Source organism: Alligator mississippiensis, chromosome 1, assembly GCF_030867095.1.
Source record: "Alligator mississippiensis isolate rAllMis1 chromosome 1, rAllMis1, whole genome shotgun sequence".
NCBI lineage: Eukaryota > Metazoa > Chordata > Crocodylia > Alligatoridae > Alligator > Alligator mississippiensis.
In genome coordinates, this window is record NC_081824.1 from 216056142 (window position 1) to 216075672 (window position 19531).

Consider the following 19531-nt stretch of genomic DNA (forward strand, 5'->3'; position numbering starts at 1 on the left):
GTTAAACTAACCTGCAAAATTTGAATCAATTCAGGCTCAGGCTTTTTGAATGTCTGTCCCTAGCCAAGGAGATGCACTATGTAGATCAAATGAACCTCAGACCAATCTAACAGAACATGTATACATGTTCAAAAAACAGCCCCAGAGCTGGGAAAGCAAAGCCACACACCTCAGTCCCAGGGCTGCACTTTTCCTACCTCTCCCAACCATGACTGGGCTATTTTTGGCCCTCTACCCCTCTCGCTCCTGGACTGAGAACCCCACCATGGACCCACTCCCCCTCCATGGACCCACCAGCCCCTGAAATCTCACCCTGTGGATCTACTAGATCCCCACAATCCTGCCCGCCACTGCACTCACCCCAACTTATTTAGATTGAGTTCCTGGCATGGCTTCTGGCACTGGTGAACATCTGCATAAGTGGGGACCCAATCTATTTTCATGCAGCTTAATGTAAGCCACGTAATCATAGACTGGGTCCTGGAAATGTCTGCACATGCCCTGAGTGGCATATTTGAGTATAATTTTAAAAAATTTCATTGCAGTGGTATTATTACTAAAAATAATGAAAAAATGAGTTGCAATAGAGAAAACTTGGGTTCCTTTTGCTACCTCTCTAGTCTATCAGTTTTTATAGGGTTCAATCTTTTCTCTGCTACAATTTTGAATCATATTTGGTCCAATAAAACATACCAACCCCAAAAATCCTTGTCTCTCTTTAATAAAAGCAGGGATTCTTACCTAATTACATGACTCCAGGATCCAACTCCATAAGAAAAACACTACACAGCATGAGGCTTGCAATACCAGCACAGGACCTGACAAGAGGACAGTTTTAAAGGCATCATATAATGAGGCACCTCATGTTGTGGTTATCTATAACGATGACAGTAAAACACATCTAGATATTGGAATTTCTGTCTGATCATTTTATTTTGTGCTTTGTGTGCCTTCTTCAACTTTTATTACAAGCCACTTTCTTTTTTATTTAAAAAAAATTCAGGATTAAATGAACTGTACTTGGCACAAGACCTGAAAAGTAAAGGTGGCTCTAATCCACTTTAAATCCCTGAGAATCCCTTTGTATGCTGGGATAATTTCATCCCCCTACAGTAAGACGGAACAATTTCAGGACTGATCTAGCTAACATATACAATGATGCCAGAGGTCCATTGTAGAAGCCAGGAACTGCTGGACTGTAGGTCTGGCCACTTGTTGCTCCTTGACATAGGTCAGGGACTGTCAGGATATGTACCACTCTAGATTTGGTAAACTGCTGCTTTGTTCAATTCACTTCAAATCTCCTTTTCAGAGCAGCACTGTGATGTGCCTCCCTGGCTGCCTTGCAAAAAAGCAGGATGGCTTTGAAAAATACCATGCAATTAACACCCATCCTTCTCTGCCCACACTCCTTTGCATGGCTCAGTTGAGTAAACATGAGCTTTTGCTCTTGATCTTTTGTTTTTTCAGAAAGGTTTGTACAGATGTGCTTTGGGTTCCAAGGGTTGGTGTCAAGTTTAAAAATGAAAACCCTTCCAAGCTTCCTTCCCAATGGGATAATTTTTGCGGCTAATATCCCTTCATGCACTATCTATTATGCCATTATTAAAACACAGCTTGCCGACAACTTCGGAAGAAATATGCTCCCCACACTACAACACTTCCTTCACCATGCTTAATAGGAGGAACCAGACATTTTTACTCAGGGCTGCTTCTTTTTCCCCTCCTCCATATATAAACTTTCCCTTTAGAATGAAAAATGTACATTTGTGTTTCATCAGACCATAAAACCTTGTTTGAAAACTTTTCAGCCTTTTCCAAGTTTAGCTGCCTTGAAAAAAATTTGAACAGTATTGCCATCTGCTTCAATATCACATGGTTTAGTGCAAGCTACTCTAGCATTCCCATCCTCATTTCCTGATGATACCCCACACTGGAGTTTCTATAATAACAGCAACAATGCATCAATGCATTAATTAAATTATGTTCCTTTAGCTCTGTTGCAACTTCAAGTCTATATTTGGCTGTCTCCCTTCATTTGTTCTTCATGGCTTTTTTTTACTCAGCTATGGTCTGAGCACAGCTAATTAAAAAGGCCCTTTTTTTTCTTTAAAAGAGAAAATCACATCTCTCACATGAAGTATTTCAAGGAAACAAAATGTTTTTTAGTGTTTTAATTTGAAAGTTTCATTTTGATTAATTTTTGAAAACTAAAATATTTTTGTTTCCCCTCTCTCAGTTTTTCCTTTTTTTTTTTTACCACTGAATACAATAAATGGAAAGAAATTCATATTTTAGAGGATGTTTCCCTAAAGTTTCCTTTAATTCTGTCAGCTTTCTAGTAACTCTGTAATTTGGGAAAGCTTACAAAGTTTGCAAAATGGAAAATAAATATAAAATTAAAAAAAATTAATAGAAACAAGACTGTTGGGAACTTTTTTCAGTTGAGGTGGATTACCTGTAGTTTCTTTTCTTATATTTAAACTATAGCTAGTAAGTTTAAAACTAAGAAAAGAAAGTGCTTTTTCCACACAATGTGTAATTAAAGTGTAGAACTCATTGCCACAAGATGTTATGGAAGCTGACAGTTTAGCCAGACTGAAAAAGGGATTGGACAAAATTTTTGGAGGAAAGGTGCATCAGTAGCTATTGAGCATGGGAGTTAGGGGTACAGCCTCTTATTCATAGGGCTCCTATACACATGCACAGAGCCTCCTTTGACACACTGGGCATCCAATGTGTCAGAACAGACTCAATTAGTTGATTAATCAAGTCTGCTGGAGCACGGATATTGATGCACTATAGTAGCCTTCTGCATCACATATATCAGCATCCCAGTGCATCTCTGGGCTGAAAAAATGGTAGTGGGATGCTTTGAAATAAAACACATTCAATGAGCTTTAGTTCAAAGTGTCCTGCCACCATTTTTTCAGTGTGGGGACGCTGATACACATGACGCACGGGCAATTTTAATTAGCATGGCTCGCTAATTAAAGCTCCCAGTGCCACGTCCCACAACATGTGTAAGAATGCCCAGAATGTTCTAGGCCCTAAATGCTGGATGCTGCAAGTTAGAGAGGAATAGTGGAAAAGACCTTGGTTATACCCAGCTCACTCTCCCTTTCAGCAGCCACTCTCTGCCACTGTGTGGGCAAGATGGAGCTATGGTGTGATCCAGTCCATCAGTCTAGCTTGAAAGTCAAGTCAGACTGGTTGATTTGTTGCACATCACTAGCTGTGGTTTGGGCCAGGGAGAGTAAGTAAGCAAGTAGGAACATGACTCTGTAAGCCTAGTGATGAAAGTACTTTGAAGGGGCTGAAGAGGTTGGGGGAATACTGGGTTCCAGTCTATACTCCCAGACCTACTTATACACTTTGCATTAGAACAGTGGTGCCCACACTATTTGCTCAGCAGGCTATGAAGCAGATGGGGGTGGGGTGGGGGGCATTATGTTCTTATGTCCAACTTTTCCACTATTTCTAGAGTCCAGTTTGGTACTATAATACTCTGGATCATTTTTCTCAAGCATTCCTTTTTAGTTTTGGTGTTCTTATACTGTTATCATCACTACCACTACCATCACCATCATCATATTATTATTATTAGAATCAATGCCCATGGATGCCAGCCAAACTCAAGACCCCGATTTGTGCCAAGATCTAAACAAAATTAGTCTTTACCCTGAAGAGCGTACAATCTAAGGTTCTGACTGAAATTGAGAATTGTGTGAATGCTGGCAAAATGGCCTAGACAGCCTGGTGGTGGATTTATACATTGGTAAATTAAGTGTTAACTATTCCCATCTGTCCTAAGCTTTGCAACTCATTTGTTACAGGTGTTATAACAGAGGTGAGTTTAGAAGATGGATTTAAAGAGGAGAGTCTTTATGTATCAGGAAAGTATTTCCAGTTGCCCTGGGCAGTGTGGAAGAAGGCATGGAGACAAGAGTGAGTTGGTTTTAAAATGTTTCCCTCTCTCTTACAATTGGAAAGTAACAACAGTAACATAGTTTTTATCAAAATGTTCTGTGGAAGCACTATGCTTCTTGCTGAAAACCTGACAACTGAAATATTTTTGGTTGAAAACCAGAATGTTTTCAGTTTTCAGGTTTTTATTATATAAAGATACTTTCTGTAAAGATTTTCATTTAGCTGAGCATTCCCAATTCAAAAACAGTTTAGAGGGAATTTTTTTGCCCAGAAACTGTTAAACTCACAGAATAGACTGGCATCATTGAGGAAGAAAGAGTTGGGGTGATGTCACAGGAGACAAGGCGGCTCTAGGGTCAAAACTCTGCTTTTTCCCCCTCTACTTCTTCTTTACTTCATTTAATTATAACATGTCCTCAATGGCAATGCATGTATATTTAAGTACACATTACCCTATCAACCTTGAAAAGCAGCTTAAGTTTGCTTTCCCTTTTTTTTTTTTTTTTTAAACTCTTCTGTTGGTACCTTGTGTGAACATTACTCAGTGGCTACAGAGAATGGTCTGATTCTTACAGAGAATTAGCTCCTTTCTGGATCTACAATACCTGACCTCCTCTTTGACACAGTGATAAAATCAGTTTAAAGACTGCACAATACCCATTCTCTTTAGTATCTTAAATTCAATACTGAAAACACAGGAAAATGTGTAGCTTGGAAGTATGAATTGTTTATGTAAATAGACAATGAACCAAGAAAAGATGGGAGTGTTTTTTTGACCGTGGGCAGCAACCTGATTGTAAAATGACCACAATGCTCAGTGCCAAAGGCTGGTTATTTTTATAACCACACCATCAATAATAAAAGGCAAAACAGCTGGGCTGCAAAGGAGAATTGTGCCATTCTGGTATAGTCAGAATGTGCAATCCTCATGTGGGTGGAATGTATTGAAGTCAAGACTAAACTTCTGTGGACTTCTTCCTCAGTATTGCCAGCAAAACAAGTTCAACAAGTTTGTACTATTAGCAACTGACTGGACTGCCAAGACAAATGGAGTGCTTGCTCTGCTTTCCCTTAGCATCCTTGCTCACTCACATCCAAGGCAGTTTTACTTGAACAAGGATGTGGAGTAAGACCTTCTGTTTTTAAAGTCCACTATCCACTCTACAGCTGGAAGTAAGTATTGGCCGCCATGTGGATTCCAGCAAATTGTGGAGGTGTGGAAAGAATCACAGGATTGGGCCCAGTGCCAATGATAGTAATTGGATTTCCTGATGCTGCTGCAGAGAGGAAATTAAGTTCCAAATTCTTCTTTCAAGAAAGCAGACTCATGGAAACAGTTTTTCAACTGGTGGAAGTTGGCATGGCTCTATTGGCTTCAATGAAGGTAGCTGATTTACCCCAGATGAGGATCCTTACGTCTAGTCATCAGGAATAGGGAAGAGGCTAAAAGCCAAAAGACATTGTTTAAATGTAAATGGGACAGATTCTGACCTTACTCTCAGTAGACTGGCTCTGTTTAAGGTGGTTGAACAGATTTATCAATTTAGATTTGTGATACTTAGGTCTAACTTCTTTATTTTGTAATATAACTATAACTATGTCTATAATTAAGTATATTCACTCTTAAATATTGTTATATTGTATACTATAGCATATAGTATAATATGGTATACAACTATACTATTAACGTACTAAATATAGTATATTATACTGCATTTTATATATTTAATAGATAGTATACAATACTATCATCTGCTCATACAAGAAAACATTTAGACAGACATCTCACAATATGAAGCTAATTTTTCAAAAGGTATTAAAAGAACTAGCCCTTCAAAAGACCTAATCTAAGTTGCTAGGAAGGTTATGGAGGGCACAGGAATGGTAAAGCTATTGGTGTCTGTACACCAGATGAATTCTAAGTTTCCCAAGACAGAAAGGTAATCCAACCTTCATTCAGTTTTGCTTGAGTGGGCCATTGTGCTCCCAGTTCAGCAGGGTTCCCAGGGAGTACAGTAGCAGATCTCACTGTGGGGCAGGGGCTTCTGAATGGTCTTTGTGGTCCCCACAGCAGGAGGAGTACTTAATACTTCACAAACTATTTTTATAATTTTGAAATGGCCAGAAATTCTGCACAACTCCTGCCTCTTCCCGCAGCTTTTTTTCACCTGCTTTCTTGTAGTTTGTGCTGACATGCAAATGCCATATGTTATGCCTCCTTCCCCATTTTTTATTGTTTCATTTTGTGGTTGGGAGGAGGGAAGAAGGGAGAGTTGGCAGAATTATCACTATGCTCTGCAAAACCTTCTATTGAAATCCACATTTACCATAGTGACATTTACTAGTTATGGCAGAGCTGATCAACTGCAGACATTCCTGCTGCTGTGCTAGGACTGCAAGCTGCTCTTTGTTCCATCAGATGTTTCACTGTTTAGACCAATGGGAACTTTTGGAGCATACTCCTCTTTGTCTTTTATTGCAACAGGTCATCCTGCCACCCTGCTAACTCATAATATATTGTTCTGTACTTGAACTTGTCTGATCACAAATTCCAAACACAGCACTTACAAGGAACAAATATGGTTTCTGTTTTCAAAACCTTTAGAAAGAAGATTCCTGTGGTTGGACTACATCCTTATGTTTATATGCTATCCTGCTGTTTGCTTGTATACTACTAACAATGGGTGCATGTATTTCCTCTACTGAAAATACACACGCATGCGCATACATGCACACACATGCATGCACACACATGCATATATATGTAAACATACATCTACAAACACACATACGTACATATATAGACATATATATGTGTGTGTGTATCTATGTATGTGTGTTTGTGTATATATATTTAGGGTCTTTAATTTGGATTTATTAGGCCTAAGAAAAATTACAGTATGTGCACATGCGCCTATGCATGTGTGTATAATTTGGATTTATTAGTCCAAAGATAAATTTTACTCTGGTTTTTTTCCAGCCCATGGCAAAAGGGATTTTTATAGAGTTTAGGAAGCCAAAGACATAAAGCTATTATTCACTGCATAACTGCTTCAATCATTTCTTTACCAACAATGGTGAAAAGATGTGATTTTTACAAGCAAACAGGAAGAAAAAGCCTGAACACACCCTGGGAACATGTTTAAGAAGTTGATTTATGTTTCATGCTGAGCCTTACACCTGCAGTTCAAGCAAAACTCAACTTTGCCGCCCCACAGAGTCTAGTTTATTAGGTATCAAGGAGTCACAAGAAGCCGTGTAATTAAAACTGTAATTAACTGGAAAGAGAAAGTGCCACCTGAGTTTTGAGAGGCTGTCAATTTTATTTCCATTACAGCTCTCCTTCTGGTTCTTTTCTCTCTGTATGTGTGTGTTTTATGGGCTTGATAAGAAAACAACTTTAAGGGTTTTTTTTTCTTTTTAATGTCCACCACCCAGTCTGAGTGCCCGTACTAAGTGGAAAAGTAAAGTCATCTAGTTGCTTATTAACTCTTAAGTGTGTGTATGTCATATACAAGTATCTGTAGTTATGTTTGGCAACAGGTGTAAAGTATGTAAGGTGTAAGAGGGGCCCCCTTTTTCCAGAAAATCCTTGGTACTCTTGCTGGGTCAACTGAGTTCAAGACCTATTTTAACAAAATGTAACCAATACTTTCTAAAAATGGTGTCCACCATGCTTCATGAAAATAGGTCTTGGATTTGCTCAACCCTGGCCAACTCAGAGGGAGAGCAGAGTTTGATACCATTTGGGGAACTATGTTGAATACTTCTTCCCAAATGCAGGAGAATGCTCTAATGATGAGCTGAACAGAGCTTGAGACCATCATTTAATTGGTGTGGGTATAATGGGGATACTTATAGCAAGATGAATCATGAATGAGAGAACTGTTTCTCAACAGGATGACCCCTTGTCAACCAGAAGAATGAAAACAGACAAAAGAAAATAGGCCAGATTCTCTCTGGGTGCAAATCAGTGCAGGTCCATTAGAATAAATGAAGCTATGCTAGTTTATGCCTGGGGACAGTCTTGCTCACTGTCACAGTTGGTGAGCCAAAGTGTCAAGAACCTTATTATGTGATAATGCAGAAGATGTTACTGTTGAGTGCATTTTTCTGCTGCCCAAGTCTTGAGTCCATTTCTCATTTGAACTTCAAGGGATTTTTATTTCTATTCAAGGGTATCATGGAATATGTTAACCCCTGAGCCAAGAGTGTTAAGGACTTTAAACAAAAGTATTGAAAACCAGTTAAAAAAATATATATAGTGGAGTTCTAATTTGTGGAGAAAAAACAAAAACAACCCCCTCCCCTACATTTCTTATCCAATCTTAACATTCAGGACAGACTTTATGTAAGAACAGTTCTCTCTTCCTGAGGCCTTCCTCCACAGCCAAGTCCTCTGAGTGTTATAAAGAGGTCTTGTAATAAAGAGACAAGTATCTAATACTGTTTAAAGGAACCAGGGACGGAGGTACTATAGCTTTACATCAGAAAGAAGGCCAGGGCAGAGTTAAAGAACAATAATAAAGAGGGCAAGAGTAAAGGAACAGAAGAAGAACAGGTTCTATTTTAAAATCACTTAGAATAGGCTTAAAAACCTTGAAACATTTGAGTCAAAGTGTTTATTTTGGAATGGTACATGAAAGAGGGATTGACATTCTTCCTTTTTCAATTTAACAGGTGACAAAAAGCATCAATTAAAATACCAACCTCGAGAAAGGAAGTTATTATCAAAAAAGCAATTTTCCTTTGGTGCACTTCAGTTATGTCTGGTGTTTAATCTTAATCATTTGCAGTTTTTTCTCCTCTGAAATAGACCCCATATTGTAAAGTCGGGTCTAAGGAATCTTCCAGATTAGAAGACAAATTTGTATCAGTGTATAATTTTGGGAAGTGAGATGGAGGTACCTGCAGCAGATGACACACAGGGCTCAGTTTCTTATTCAGCTACAAGTCAGCAGGGGCACTCCCTGACCATCTGTGTTCTATAAATTACAGTAACACCGGCACATGCTGCTTGTAAATCACCAATGAACAGGCTTTACCTTGTGACACACTACATGAACCCTGTTGGATATTCCAATAAACTCTCATAAACCATCTGATATAAACTCTGGATTATATTTCTTTGGGGGTTGGAAAACCTGGACTTTTCTTTACTTGCATGAACTTATGTGTAAATTGAAGATGTGCCCTGGATTGCAGATTATCAGGCATTCTTAGTGTAGTATTCTTACATTGCAATGGTGCAAGTATTGCCATAAAAGCAACGTTAAGAATTCATTTTATCTTTCTGAGGAGAACTTGCTACTGGCCACTGTTTGGGGAGGGATAATGAACTAGGACCATTGGTTTCACCCATCTTGGTAGTCACAGGTGTGTCTACATGTGCACTTCAATGCGCAGTAGCATATTCTACTGTGCATTAAAGCATCATATCAAAAACAGTGTAATAGGTTAATGTGAAGTAGAATTAGTCTACTGTGCATTAAACATCACTAAAAAGGCATCTGCTTTTGCTACTCCACATTAGGGCAGCCTAATGCACCTTTATCTAGTACCTCATATTAGCGGTATTAAACTTAATGCCCAGTAGCAAAAGTGCATTAATGAACATGTAGACGCACCCACAATGGACCAGATTCTCAAAAGTGTACTCATCTTGGATAGTACTTTTTACTGTTTCAGTGGGATCACCTGCTGCTGTTACTTGTTAGCTGCTACGCACTCTAAATTAGCATCTCAGAAGTTGGCCCTCTTTTCCTAAAATGATTTTGTCTCTTCTTTTTCCGTACTGTAAGTGAATCAAAGATCATTAGTGAAGCCCAAAAATAAATCCAGACCTCCTCTCTGCCATGCTAGTAAGTTCAAGACCATCCCATCCCATCTCATCTCTCAAAGGAATTTGTCATTCTTCTCTACCTTTGTACATGTTCAAATGGACATCCCCATCCTGCCCTTTCTGTAGTGTCCAACAATAATAAGACATGATAGTGCTATTTCTGAGTTTTAATAAGATTCAGAAAGCATTCACGTGGATGATTAAATCACTGGAAAGAAGCTAAATCATGTTTTGGCATTTCATGGATGTGTGCATGAAGATCATGGACCCAAAATTCCAGAGTCTAGTTCATCTGTCTGATGCACAAGTAGACTTTGGTGTGATTCTTTCCCACAGTGCTGAAGTTCCTGCAAACTCATTAATGCATCTACTTTTGTAATAACTTCCATTGTACCTTACAACTGAGTCATAAAAAAGCAGTGAGAAGGAGGACCTGCTTACCTTTCACATAAACAGTTTTACAGGGACTCAAGCAGGTTGGAACAGTATCTGACTTTAACACACTGAAGACATGTACTGTAAACCCAGATTGCAAAGACAGTATAACTAAAACAAGACTGCAAAAGTATCATGAGCACTAGTTCTGTTGGCACGTATGCTTCAGTACTAAAATAACAAGTACTTTTAGAACATGCCCAATTGTATATATAATATTTAGGATCTTTTAAACACATAATGCCATTCTTTAAGTACCATGGCCCAGTCTGAAGTTTCAGGGATTTATTAATATTGGCAAAAATATTTGCTCATAACTTTGGGAAGTTCATGACATACCTTGTATCACAAGGGATTTCATTCATTTTTCCATTTTTTTCCAGACACCATCAATAAATTCATTCAGAGCTCTTAATCTACTGAGCTAGAATGTAGTTAAAAGGCTGTTGGAAATTCTCAACAGAATGTTCTAAGAAAGCAAAAATATGAAGAAAGAGGCCCGTTGTATTATTTGTTTTGTTCTATTCCTTATGCATCTAAATATATGTAATGGAATCCAAAGGGATTTCTTTTTAGGTCTGCAGTGGAAAGCAAAAGCTAAACATACATGCACAAACAAAGCTGTAACAGATTTACCAGTTCTTCAGAAAAATGTGGCAAACCAAGCTGCTGCCTAATTTTAAAGCAAGCTCCTGGTGCTGGAAACATCGTGTGTCACTAAAATACTTGGAGAGTTAAGGTCTGAGAAGGAATGTCCTTAGCTTAAGACACTGCTCTGCTAGTAAACAGCCTGCATAAATGCCATTGAAGGTTCCACGTTCATTGTCTCTGTGTGAATTCCAGAATCAATATTCTACACTGCATAATTAAAAGTTTATTTGTTATCTGTTAGACCTGCAAACTCTCCCCAGTATCGACTCATTAAGGTGGGCTCTATCCTTTTTCAGCAATAATACTGATCCTTCAGACCCATTTTATGACTCTAGTTACTCCTGTGGAACTGCAGTGTGTACAGATTATGCCCCCAGTGATTATGCTGCATACCCTTTGGTAGGCTTTTCAAATGTGTTCAACTGTGGCCTGACTGCTCTGTTTGCACTGAGGTAAAGCAGAGATCACAGTGAGAGTAGAGTGTGTCTCGTACTAAATGTTCTTCTGAAAGTCCTGTCTTTCAGCTTCAGTGGGTTTGTGGTGATGTAAATGCTTGAAAACTAGTAAGCATTTCTGTTGATGATATACCAGGAGGGGAAAAAGGTCCAGGTTCTTGTTTTTTAGTTGTGTTGGTTCTGAAGCTAGTAAAATTGGGCCACTAATTTGGACATATATGGCTTAGGATAGGTCTGTGGAGCAAAAAGGTAGTGTTTTCACTTAATCGTGTTTCAAAATACATCTAACTCCCAATAAAAAGGGCATCAGGACCTAAAATGCAAAAGAGATCTTTTGAGTAAAAACAAGCATTTTGCAATGTTAAGGCAAATATTTAACTGTTTCTTGCAATGGTAGGGTTCTAGATCAAGGGAAAACATTGGTTTCTGTAGGCAAAGGGAACAAGGGAAAAGGCCTGTGTGCCCTAAAACCAATCTCTTTTTACATAGAAAAAAGGAATATAATATATCTCACTACTCCTGTATTTTCCTAGCAAAGGATTTGGTTTGGAACTGGAGGAAACATTTGTCTTTTCACTTTCAGATGCTAGTCCAACTCAAACTAGCTTCCCAAGATGATGGGTAACATAATCTAGGGCAGAGAGAAACACTTTTGCCCATAAAATCAAACCAATAACAGGGTGAAAAACAAAATCCATTTTTGGTGCTCTCACTTTGGGCTCAGTTCTTACATTTCCACTGTCTATAACTTTGGCTTTGTTCCTTCTGTTCATATTTTTCCACATCACAACCATTGTAATATTACCCAGGAACACCCCTGCTTCAGCTCCTGCTCTGCTCAAATTTACCTTTGTGCATTTCTGGCCTTTGCTCCTGATTACTACATTTCTTTTTCCAGCACTTCTGTAAGTCCCAACTGTAGACTCTAACATGTAGATAACGCCATTGTACATTTTCTTATTAGTTTTAACATTATCCCTACAACATCCTTGCCCATCTTTCTAAATACCTCTGGTGGCTTTCCAGCTATTACAAGATTCAATTAAAAATGAATCACCATGGTCCAGTTTCAGATCCTCTAAATCAGCAGAGCCCCCTTGACCTCAGTGGATGCTAGACAGTTCATAACAGTTGGATGTCTTCCCCCTTACTTTCTACTGGCTGCACTGAATCACTCAGTAGAAAGTCTAAGCGAGGCTCCAGCAGTATATAATCTCGGTTTGATGTTCTGCAGTGGGATGAATATCATAACTAAGTAAAGGCATGAAGTAACTCTACCTTGTTTTATTTAATATTTTAAATGTCAAGTTTAACTTAGGTTATTCATGCCACTTCAGGAAACCCGAGGGAGAGAAAAAAAATGCAAGCCTAAAAAATTCAAAGACTTACAGATATCCTTAACTTTGTGCACTTTGGCTAATCCCATTGAAATCAGACTACCTACATGGAAATAAGTGAGATTACTCACGGTACATAAAATTAAGTATGCGCATAGGTCTTATACGATATGGGCACTACATTTTAAATTAGATACATGTTTGTTTAATATGGTGGTTCAGTTCAGCTCAATGATCTGACTTATTTGTAATGGCAAGTTAGCTGAGACCCTTTACCGTGGCAACAAGAAGTATTCAGTTGCCTCTGTATTGTAGTAGTTCCTCAATCAATATATGTACACAGATACACACACGTATCAATACAGAAGACAGTGTGTAAAAGAAGACATACAGATTTCAAAAGTGGCCAGTGAGTTTAAGTGTTTTAATTTTTATGGATCCTAAAATCAACTTTAAAGGGGCTTGAACTTCACGGACTGTTTTTTCATGAGCACACACATACAAACACACACACATACACATAGAGGAAGAGTAGTCAGTACTTTCCACAAAAAGGTCTGCATACTTTTTAGTTGACTTATGCAAAAGTTGTTCAAAAGCAAGGAGAAAAATAAAGGAGTGAGTTATATGAGTGCTGGTGACATACAGCTTTACATGTAAAATATTTAAGTCAAACAAAATAGCATCCAAAATAGAGATGCAATTATGTTTTCTTGGAAGTGGGCTTTGAATTACACCTCCATCCTACAAACCTAGACTATGAAATGTGCTTCAGTTTTCCCCTCTTAGTGATTCTTTTTTTCCTCCAACATTATCATCAACATGGTGTGTTATTCTAAATCAACCCTCAAACTCCCAGAAGCTAGGCGTTTCATTACGTTCACAGATCTGTCCCCAAATATTAAAAGAACAAAATAGTCAACGTCACCATTTTTCATGGTTATTCTTAAATTTCTTAAAGTATACCCTCTAAAAACAGGTGTAGAGAACAAGCATTGGAGGAAGGTGATATCTTTTGATTGTTCTGATCCTCTTCTCTTTAAATCAGTGTAGTTCTCCTGGGGTGGCTGAAGCTATGCCACTTTACACCAGTTGAGGTTCCCACCTAATGACTGGTGTTGGTATGGTATAAAAGAGTGTGGGTCTGTTTATGGCATGACTCTTAGTGATAGAAGGACAGCCATGTACAACATAGCGTATACCATAAAAATCAAGTTAAGTCTCAAAACGTGCTAAGAAGAGCATTTTATTGACTCAGTAGCGGGAGACAACGTGTAAAAAAAATAGCAGTGCTTCTCTTTTTTTATGTTTTTTTCTTTATTTCTTTGTCAAATAACATAGCACAAGGAGGAGGCAGCTGCCTTACCTCCCAAAGAGGAAAAGAATACCTGAAGGGAGAGGGAACTTACACACCAGCTAAATGAAAAAGGGCACTTTTCCCCTCAGAGAGATGAAGAAGAAATTGCACATCAGAAATGTAAGTGTTCTCCACTGACCTGTGACTCCTGTCTAGTTGTAGTGAATGTGAGCGACTGAAATACGCATCTGTCTTTCTTATTGCGAGAGGTAAGAGAGTTGCCGACTGCCCTGAAGGGAGGTGTATGGTTGTGCCTGATGCTGAAAAGCAGGAGAGTGCAGTGTGATAAGGAGAGGTTATTGTGAACCTGTGGTGGGCTGTGATTCTTCCTGTGAATGAGGATTCTGACGGAGAGAAAAAAGGTACAGAAAACTGTCAAACGAAACTTTGTAGGTCTAGGTTCATCTCTTCTGGGAAATCAGAAAGGGATGGAAGAAAGGCTTCTCACCTTCCTCCAACTCTTTTTCTCTATGCTTGTTTCTGGTGAATGACATATTTTAAGGAATTTAAAAATAATTGTGAAAAATAAGGATGACACTGACTGTTTTGCTTTTTCAGCATTCGGGGCCAGATCTGCAAGCGTATTGAGGCTCCTAGCTCCTGGGAATTTGATGAGCTGGACTCCTGTGCCCTAGCCTTTAGGATCCTTTTTGTGGTGCACAATAATCTGAAGAAATGCAGTATTAATTTCAATACCTGGGAAATTCAAGCACTGAATTGTCCCCAGTGGTGCTGGGGATTGATCTTTTCAAGTAAACTTGCATGACTATGGAGGCGGATAGATGAGAGAGACAAAGCGAAAAGATTGTGACCTAACATCACCAGGATCTACTCCTTCCTCCTGGAACTATTTGCCACATCTCCAGTCAAACATGAAGATCTCAGCTTGGTTTTTTCAGTCGTGTATGGATTCATGATGAGTCTCATTTTTACTGGAAGACTTCTATCCTCATACCAAAGGACTGGTATTAATGTATAACAATCATGACATGCAATTGGAATCCAAGGTGCCTTATGGAAACCTTGCAGAATATAAAAAAACCCTATTGTTTTCCTCCTTTCTTATCTACTTTGTGTTAACATGACCTTTACTGTCAACAGTGAAGAGAAACTTGATGTCTTTTTGGGGGGGAATAAACCCCCAACCAGACAGAAATTAAGCCCCAAAAGCTACTGCAGGATAGGCTGTTGATACCATGTAATGGAAAGAAAACCCATTTCTGATAAAATCTTCAAACACAGATTTTTTATAAATGCTATTTCTACTTTAACTTTCTCTTCAGAGGAGATATGCTACTTTATAAGCAGTGTAGCTACTGATGTTACATAATGAAATCAACCTAAAAATACTATAAAAATGGAAGAGAAATATTTCTTTTTGTCTTTATTTTGGAATCTATCAGTCTTTACATGCATGTGTATTGTATTGTGGTGTATGTGTATGTGTGTGTGTGGGTGAGACAAACAAAATGTATGTGATACATTATATGTGCAATCCATTGTCATATGGATTTTGATATCCACTCCATAAATTCTTTTATTTCTGCAGCCACTTGATCCATATAATAATCTACATTAATTCTGTATACCTGACAATCTCTCCTGTACTCTGCAGACCAAACCATTTTCACCTTGGCTACATTTGGCTACTTGTCACGTTCCTAAACCCCTAAGTAACTGTCATACAGATTCCATTTAAAAGAAGGAACTCCTTCCCCATCCAACTTTGACTTGTTTCCTTTCAAGCATGGCAGGAGGAAACATTAGGTAAATAGAGGGACCAATATCCAGATCCAGCTAGATTTATTCTTGTACAAGAGAAAGCTTAATGGTAGGAGCCTGAGTTAAAATCATTTCAGTGGTACAAAGAGATGCCTTCTTCACTTGTGCAACATACAACTTGTTTTTGCCACTAGTCCTGCATAGAGCTCTCTTCTCCATGGCCACACATGCCTGAGAAATAATATATCCTGCAGACATTGCTCACAACAGCTTGATTCTTCCAGAAAGGGATAATGGGAAATGGTATTGGCTAAGGGTTCAGGGAAAAACATTTTCAAATTCTCCTAGCAGCACAAGAGCTGAGGCTAGGACCTGAGGGGATGCACATGTGTTCAGAAGAGATACATCCAGTTGTCTAATGGGTGAGGAATAAAATCACCAGCTTCTAGGATAAAGAGCTTGAGCTAGGATATCTAGCTGCCATGAGCTGAGGAAAGTATACAGGAATGAAGGCTTTGATTACACAAAACACTGACTCAAGAATTTTGAAACTACATTTGTGATACTGGCAAAACACATTACTAGAAGTCAACAAGAATTGTAGATATTAAGGAAATCTGAAAAAAGTTTGGCTACCATTTCCTATGTGGGAATAAAGTATTCAAGGCATTCAGATATTCAAGGGTAAAAATCTGTCCCATTTGCTATTATGAGTTGAATTAGTATGGTCACGTTGGAAATATACATATTGCTGAAGCCAGAATAAATACAAATTATGTTTGTCTTTTGTGCTACTGTATCTGTTATTAAAAAGTCTGTGACACAAATGTTAAAAAGATTTACTTTTCTGTGGGACATTTAAATGTGCTTACTTGCCTGGGCCGAAATGCCTGTGGCTCTGGGCAAAGTTATATCTTTTTGCGCAATTTAGGTGAATGCATGTTTGCAGTTCTTCACCATACGTTGCATATTTTCCACATGGCTCTGTGTTTTACCAAAAATCATCTCACATTATATATGTCCTTGATGTTCAGTGAAAAAAAATGTGCTTGTGCAAAAAAAGGAGAATAATACGCAACATTATTGCTGGGGTAGAAAGCCAAGCGAACATTTTTAACCTTGGGTGTTTAAAATGAGGCATATGAAAGGACCTGATTTCCCAGTGCATTTGACTACTTTCTGCTCCTGCTGGCTTTGGTGGTATTCAACACCTTTAATTTAAATAAAGATATATTTGCCTAATTGTGACTGTTAAACTTAGGAAAAATTTTGGCTATGCCTCTCAAATTTTATTTCTTTTCTCACTTTCTCTCTCTCACATGTACACACCCACACACAACATTGGCAAAGAAAAAGGAAGATGTTTAGATGCACCATTCACTTTTGGTTAGGTTGCTTTGTAAATACAGCATTGAGAAAGGAAGCTTATGAAAGAATGTTATAGACATAGACATACACAAGATATCCCAACTATCACTTTTGGTCTGACTCCACATCACTCAAAGTATATATCACCCAGCTTGTGCAGAATGGTATGAGGCCTGAGGGAAAAGCAGCTAAAGTGTAACAAGCTATTAGTAAACTGCATGGCTTTCAACCTAGTACAACAGGATAGAATAAATATGGATTAGTGCTAAAGTCGAAGTTTTTATTATGTGAGGTTCTCTGTGTGCAAGACAGGGGTGGGGGGGTCGGAGGGGGCAGAGAGCTTCTGAGATAAAGAAAGTACTAACCCAAAAACATATTTTTGTCAAGCCCCTTTAATCTTATGCTCAGCTCATTTTTAAGCCTGTGCATTATAATTGTTAACAATATAATCACCTTATAAACTTCTGGAGTGACTAAAGGCATGTCTATGCTTTTGGCAAATCATATATGGTAGTTGTTTGAGCAACAGTGATATTTAAAGCAGACACACTATTTGCAATGCTTTGAGACATAAATGATTCCTTTCTATATGGGCTATCAACATTCCAGAAGTCTCACTATGCAGCTGCTAGTGGTAAGAAGGCACTTATCCACTGGACAGCATACATATGGCCATGCATAGAACAATAGGAACTTGCTATTTCTATTGTTCTACTCATAACCATATGTGTGCAATAGAAACAGCAATAAAATATGACACTGCTTTTTGAAAATTTCATATTGCTCTGATATGATAAAAGTTATTTATTCCCCTAGCTATCTGTAGGATGTGGTTAGTGGGAACTTCCTTGTGCCAGTGTTTAGGGAATGTCATTACTGGCAATTATTAAAATGCAGTAGACACGGGGCTCAGTTCTGCTCCCATTAAGTTCTATGTGACAACTACCTCTCCTATGGAGGTAGAATTGGGCCCATACAGTTGGGCAGTCAGGTTTCTAGTTTATAATCTTGATGAGAGGGTCTGATCCAATGTCTGCTGATGCTACAGGAAAAATTCCTATTGATGTTGGTGAGCTTTGGATTTCACACATATTCCCAGACGGTTATAACTTGTTATGGAGGCAGGGTCATTAAGATTTCAATTGTTAGGATATCAAAGGTGACATTAATAAAGTAGTACTTGGTCATTTCAACACCCTTGTGCGCTGTTTGTATAGAAATTGGCTTGGTTTTAGGGCTGTGCGAAACAGCACTGTTTCCTTTTGACTTCTGTTTCACCATTTCAAAGGGATGGTGTTTTGTTTTGAGTTTCGTTTAATTTTGAAGTGCTGTTCTCTTTTGTTTAATCGAAACTGTTCTGCTGTTTCAACGTGTTTTGACATTTCTCCCATAGACTATAATGGGGAATCATGAAAATGCCTATAACTTTGACCTTTCTTGCCTAATTCAAATGAGAACAGCAGGGAGGGTAGCCCCTGCTGAGGCCACAAAACCTGTAAAATTTCAAGAAGATAGGTACAGGGGTTTCTGGGAAACTGCACCTCAAGTTGCTAACAAACAAAACTCGTGACATGTGTGACTTTGTGTGTGTGTTAAGGTGCAGTGGGGTGAAAACTGCAAGGATGGTAGCCCCTGCTGAGGCCATGAAGCCTGCCAAATTTCAAGGAGATAAGCACAGGGGTTTCTGGGAAACTACACCTCAAACTGTTCAGAGCAAAACTTGTGTCACTTGTAAGTGTGAAGGCATAGAGAAAGCTCAGTTCAAACAATGCTTTTTATGCTGTTTTTCCATCCCTCCCCCAGAGCACTGGGATTGGAAGGGATCTCAGGGAAGGATCACTGTCACTGGTCAGCTACACAGTCAATATCAGAGCAGTCCTTCCCCCCTCTTTCCCTTCCCTCTCCTTAATTTCTGTTTCCCTGCAGGCAAACCCAGCTTCAGCTCTGAAACTCAAAACCTTTTGAAACTTTTGAAACATTTCGACTGCCCTCATTTCATTTCAAAGCTGTTTCAAAGCCCTTTGCTTTGTTTCGATTTCGCTGTTTCGAGCTCGAAACGAGTTGAAACAGCGTCAAAACGAAACACCCGGCAAAATTTCACCCTGTCCTAATTATTTTAACCATGCTAACCCTAAAGGGTAGGTGTCTTAAGTAAACCTTTGTATTTTTGAAGTCACAAGCTATTAGCAGCAGCTTGTTAGACATTACAGCACAGAATCATCAATTTGGGGCTTTCTTTAAAAAGGGCTTCAGAAGTCCTACCTTAGAGAGATAATGAGAACTGGGAGGAATCAAGGATATTGCATACTATTAAGGTCTTTGGGGCAGCATCACTGTTTTTTCTATGTCTAGCACCACAGGGTGTGCATATTGCATATTCTTATATTGTATATCTCTATGCTATGCACATAAGAATAAATAATAATAAAATAGA

At 38.6% G+C, this 19531-nt stretch overlaps 1 long non-coding RNA gene across 3 annotated transcripts in view; it reads left to right on the forward strand.

The window, feature by feature from the left end:
- LOC109286470 (uncharacterized) overlaps positions 1-17393 on the forward strand; it is a 44916-nt gene extending 27523 nt beyond the window's left edge. The window contains exons 4-6 of one of the 3 annotated variants that reach the window (XR_002094511.2): positions 3837-3948; positions 13992-14127; positions 14566-17393. This is a non-coding gene — a long non-coding RNA (uncharacterized LOC109286470). The other 2 variants (XR_009458027.1, XR_009458028.1) reach the window with 2 other exon arrangements.
- The last annotated feature ends 2138 nt before the right edge of the window (positions 17394-19531 follow it).